The following is a 6,109-nucleotide window of genomic DNA, read 5'->3' on the forward strand; positions in this document are numbered from 1 at the left end:
ATTGATAAGATTCTTGGGAGGGGTCTTTTCATTGCTCTGCTAAGTATATCTAAACATTTTTTTCCCTGTATAGGACATCTTCCACATGTACAATGTCTTTCTTTGTGGTTTGGCATATTCATTCCATCAACCTGTGTTATGTGCCAACTTTGCTTAATTAGCATTGAGGGGTGCAGTTTGCTTAATTTTCTCTGCCTGCCTCAGAGCACCACTGTCTTCAGTTAATTCCTTCAGGATGCTGATGTGGAAGGTAGGAGATTGTATATTCAACCGCCTAACAAAGCTAGGCAAACTAGGGATGGAACCAGAGTAAAGAGACTAGTGTCATTCTTGATCATCTTTGTTTCTTATTACCTTCTGGATACTTCTGTGATCTACCATTTTGTAGACAAGGAAATGGCCAACAGGAAAAGCAGAACATGGCTCCAAATCTACAATGTGAAGACCCTCAAGGACAGAATTGGAGCTTGGAGACCATCTTTATTTATTTATTTTTCTTTCCTGAGTGCATGTCTTCACATGGTGAGTGTTTAATAAATATAGAAATATTATGTTGATGAAAGAGCAGGGGTAGGTACTATTGAGAACCACCTTTGTAAGGTAAATCCACCCATGAGAAACAGAGAAGCTACATTTTGAGAGTCTTTATTGGAGAGCCAGTGGCTGCAGGTGGACTGTTGTCTCAAAGACCAGCAGCCACTAACAGAGTTTACACAAAGCTTTTAAAGACAAAATCCACATGCTTCTGGTAGAGACAAGCCTTCAAAAAAGCATACCTGATATGGACATACTCAGGTACAAGCTCACATACCAGCAGAACTTTCCCATCTAGGGAAGATATGACTCAACCTTCCATATAGGGGTATATTTCAAGGCTACTCAGAGGCGGGTGATTCAAGCCATTGAGGGAGGTAATCAAAACAAAATCAGAGCATTATTTGTGCAAAGATATCCTAAGGTTATGACATCTGCAATTCTCTGACACAGGCACAGTCTTTCTCAGCTCACCTTGAGCTGGGCATCTGCAATCCAATGAATGGCCTCTCTTACCTCTACGATCCTCAGCACTGGATGGAGAGCTGCCTCCACCCAGCAAGAGGCACCAGGATGTATGTGAGAACAATTATTTAGACTCAGTCTCCTTACTTCAGTACATAATCAGTAACCCAAACCTAAGGTCACTTGCTATCCATGATGATGGAGATAGAGCTCTCCCGCCACATCACTGTCTAAAACACTGGCAAGGAGCAGAGCTAGGGGTCTGGTTCTGTTGAGAGTTGAGTTTGGTATAAGAATAAGCTGGCCTTTTTGGGTTCTAAACAACAAGTTTAGTATTCAAGTGCTACCTTCAGAGCCAATTCTTACTGGACAGTCAAACCCTGCTACCGGGGTCGGAGTTTTCCCTGTCCTGTTGGGCTGATCTGTGTAGAAGGAAGATGAGTGGAGTCTGCTCATGTTTTGACTCTAAGAGCCTCTTTCTTACCTGGGCTGGGCTGAGCGTCATTTCAGAGAGGACTAAACAAGTCCGGAGTCCCCAGGGAAGCCAGTAGAGAAAAAGGAGGTCATTTTACTTTTGCAAGCAACTCAATTCCTACTGGAATCACCCAGGTCAGGGCCTCAGTAGCTATGCTTCCTTCAGCTTCTGGGTTCAGCTTCTGGGAGGAAGGAAGTGGCTGTATATGGACTTCCCTTTGGAATTCTGTAGATGTCAGAGTCCCTTTACTGTACATAAAACATCCAGTCTAAATCTTACCTTCAGCTATACAGGAGGAAAACAGGTACTTGTGCATCCTGTGATGAGGCTGACCTGTTATCATCTGGTCCTGAGTCACGTGGGGTGGGAATGTCACTTTAGTGCCTTCCTGCAAGGAGGCCCACACATCACCCTTTATCTAGCTGGGGTAGGGGCAGGAGAGGGTTCAGGAATCACCCATGAACTTGTCTTTTGATTTGGATCCAAGCTCTCATGGTCCCCTGGGAGGGAAATGCCAGGGTAGCTTTTAAGTTTTCACTCTTTGAGATCTTCTTTTGTAGGTCTTTCACTGCTCTTCCTAAATGTACATGCATCATCTACCTCTCCTCTCTCCTCTCTCTGTCTCTTTCTTCCTTCTGAGGAATCTCTGTGCTCACCCTGAACAGGAGTCCATATTACATATGGAGTCCATATTATATATTACTATATTATGATGAAGTGGATATCAGTCTTGTGGCACAGGAAGAATTTGAAACTCAGAGGCAAAGAGCCATGTATACAGCAGGTAGAGAAGGCAACCAGCTCCTCACTTAGAAGATTTCCACAAGCTTCTCCCACACAGCCCTGAACTATGCCCAGCTTCTCAGTTAGAAGCCCTCACCATGCTCCTTCACCACATCCAGACATGCTTTTAAGTTTACTGTTTATTCTGTGCCAGAAGTTAATCCAACTATCTCCCTATGCTCAGAGATATAACAGAATATCCCTGAGTGAGAAGCTTAAGTGGAAGCTTCTACTCACAGTACTGAAGACAGAAAGATTTGGTTTGTGACAAGGGCTTTTCCTGGCTTGTAGATGGCTGCCTACTTGTAACAGGTACTTAGAAGTATTTTGTGTGAAAAACATAGACTTCCTCTTGGGCCCTTGAATTAAGCAGGAGCAGGACAAAGGCCAGGCATCCCAGGCTCCATTGTCTACTTCCCCTAAATTCATTTCACAGCTATCTTGGGAGACAGGAAGGAAAAGACCATTTGCAAGGGAGCAGTGACTCTTACCATAGCAAGTTCTCACCTTGGACTAGCAGACCACCTTTGATGATACATCCAGTCACTGTTGACAACCATTGGACACTCCTTTTACTGCGACTGTTTAACTATGCATAACTTTTTCCCTCTGTCTCTATTTCTTTGTCTATTTATAGCTAAAGTTCATAACAGATGGGTCTCACCCTTACAATGTAATCTAAACCTGTTTACATTCTATAGGCTTTGCCTCTGAATGACATTATTTCAGAGCTAGGGATCTAATGTATGGATTTGCCAGTGCACAAATACTCAGTGAATACCAACAAGAATTTCCATTAAAAACATCTGGAAGCAAATTAAGAACCTTGACACATGTTCTTCAAGGCCTCTATTAGAGGATTGGTAAGGTCTGAATTCACCCTGTCTCCACATTCGCACATTGAAAGTGCCTTCCTAGTTTGAGGGTATTCAGAGGTGATGTTTTGGGGGGCACTCGGTCATGAGGGTTCCATCCTCCCAAATGATACTAATTCCCTTATAAAAGTGGCTTCATCCAGTGTTCTTCCTTTTTGCCTATTTGCCCATCCATCCTGTGGGAACACAGCATCCTCCCCTTACACCATGTGAGGAGCAGCCTCCAGATTCCATCCTGGAAGCAGTTTCCACACTAGACAAGGAGTCTGCTGTCATGAATTTGGACCTGTACCAAACCCCAGAATTTTGAGAACTGTTTCTATTATGTACAAAATTGCCCGATCTGGATTTTGTGATATTTTTGTGATAGAAGCAAGAATAGATGAAGACAATGAGGTCCCTGTGGACTTCAAAATGTGTTCTCTGGGTTTCCAAGAATGATGGTCAAGCTTCAAAGATGGTGGTGGTCACTCACCTCTGGCCTCTGTCCTTTCCTGCTCTTGGCACTGTCTCCATAAATACTTGGCTCCTTTTATCACAATCATCCATCACAAAAGTTACCTTCATCCTTCCTCCCAAAATGCTGAACAGACTGTCATGTAAATGAGAATCTGAATGTATCTTGGATAAGTCAGATGATCAGAGGAGATCTGACCTTGCCTCTTTTAGGTACACCATCCTGAGGTTGAAGTCAACTACATAGAACAGGTGAATGAACTTGCTTCTCCTCCACTAGCGTGCTTACCTGCACAGCAGAAGGACAAGCAAAAAGAGCATACCCTTACTTCTTTTTAGACTCCAAGCCTGACACATGCATTTATGAACCCATTTTGAAGAGCAGAAGGACAATGAAGACTAATGAAAGGCTGACTTTTTAAAAGAAAGTGACATTAGTTTGTATAACATACATATAGTCCCAAATGCCACCTTTCTCCTAAATAAAATGTGCAACTAGTTGGTAGCTGGCTGTGTCAATCCTGCCTGTAGAAGTTTCTTCTGGAAAGAACAGGTACAGGAAGACCAGGCAGTTGTGCCCTAGGGCAAGCCAAGGAATTGTCATCAGTCACAAAAGATAGATCCTTTTACCTTTTGTATAATCCAGGCATGTGATTGGGAAAGAAATAATTTGCTTAAATCTCTCCTGTCTCTCAATTTTACATCAAGGAAATTCAATTCCATTCCACTTAGCAAAGATTTTACCACAAACTTACTCAGGGTTGGGCTCAGAGTGAGGTGTTGGAGACACAAGGACAAATTAGATTCTGTATGTCCTTGAGAAGTTCATCGTCTGAAGGGAGAGGCAGTCAGGTTAAAATGGCAATGTGCAGAGAATGCTCAGAGATCAGTCAGGGACTACTATTAAAGGAGGGACTGTCTGGGTGCAGGGGAAGAGGTGTCAGACTATGTTGGAACCAGATGAAGCCTCTTGAGGCAGAAATAGACTCAAAGAGTTAGCATTGATGGGAAGTCGGAGAATAGCAGTCCTCCCTTATCCATGGAAGATGCCTTGAACATGCCTAAGAGATGGCTGAAATTACAGGGCCAAGTCATATTCATGGCTTTCCCATGTGTTCTGTAGCAATGGCACATTACCAGAGGGAGTCTGCTGTCGGTGGTTTTTAGCAGCATTTCTTCCTTTGTTCAATCACTCTGCAGTGTCTTAGTGTCATTGTTTATTAGTAAGTGGTGCTTGAACACAAGCACAGGCTCTGTGCATGCAAGCAGCAGTGGCTGTGGTTGTCCCTATGGATATGAAGTAACTAATGGCCAGGCAGCTTATACCAATGGATTCACAGGGAGAGGGGTGACTCACTTCCCAGTGGAGATGGAGTGAGATGACATCAGAGTTCATCATGCTATACAGAACAACACACACTTCAAATCTTGCAAATTGTTTATTTATGGATTTTCCCACCATTTTTTATTTTCAGATTGCAGTTGTCTGTGAAAAAGTGAAAGCACAGACATAGCTAGTCAATCAGGGCTGACAACTACAACATGTCACAGACAAAAGGAACACACGCTGGGGGACAGACTTGCAAGTGGTCACTGCCTATGGGTGTCACTGAGTGTGGGGGTGTGGGAAGAGGGAAAGGAAGGAAGGTCAAGCCAAGGTTACTGGTCAAGAACTAAGCATGCCATGCTCAGCATCTGGACAACACCTCTGGTTACAGAGCAGAGATATACTCAGAATTTTTAGAAAGATGGCTCTAAGACACTCTGCAGAGCAAGAGTTGCAGCAGAGAGATAAAGCCCTCATGCAGTCCCATCTCAATTTCTCAGGGACCCAGGAGGAAAATGAGCTTCCATGGTGAAGGAGAGGTAGGCTGAGGATTGCAGATTGGTGGGCCAGAGGAATGAAAAAGGCAGGAGAGGCCATTAGTCATTAGTCATTAGATATGGGATTCCGGGTAAGGAAGAGCCATGCACAACAAATGGCTCTCGAGTCCCCACATGGGAGACAGACACCTCTAAGAGCCAATGGGGTCTTACCAGCCTGATGGCATCTGGCCATAGTCGTTGTTGTTCTCTGTAGACACCTGGATCAACTCCTCCATCTTCACATCTGGATCTCTCTCCCAGCTTTGCAAACAGATCCTCTAGTGCCCCATGAATCAGAGCCTGAACGGTACTTTTCCTCTGACTTCAGACTAGTCATATGTTTTGGAGTTCTTCCATGGTGAACTTTCACATTCAGCACAGAACACTCTGGCCCAGAGACTCAGCCTTTACACCATTTGGTGAGACCTTTGGTGAAAATTCAAGGTCTGGGCTGATGACACATATTGTTTTTCCTGGTCTGTTCATCTTTGGCACAGTTTTGGAGCTAGCATATTGGAACAGGAGGTTCCACCCAACCCAATCACATGGATATTCAAACACCAGTGGGATCCAATCCCAATCACCTCCCAACTCCTAGTCATATTCTCAGATCCTGCATCTGTGGGAAAAAGCACTTTCAAATAAATGCACTAAG

Source organism: Dipodomys merriami, unplaced genomic scaffold (assembly GCF_024711535.1).
Source record: "Dipodomys merriami isolate MVZ:Mamm:240054 unplaced genomic scaffold, mDipMer1.0.p SCAF_110, whole genome shotgun sequence".
Lineage (NCBI taxonomy): Eukaryota > Metazoa > Chordata > Mammalia > Rodentia > Heteromyidae > Dipodomys > Dipodomys merriami.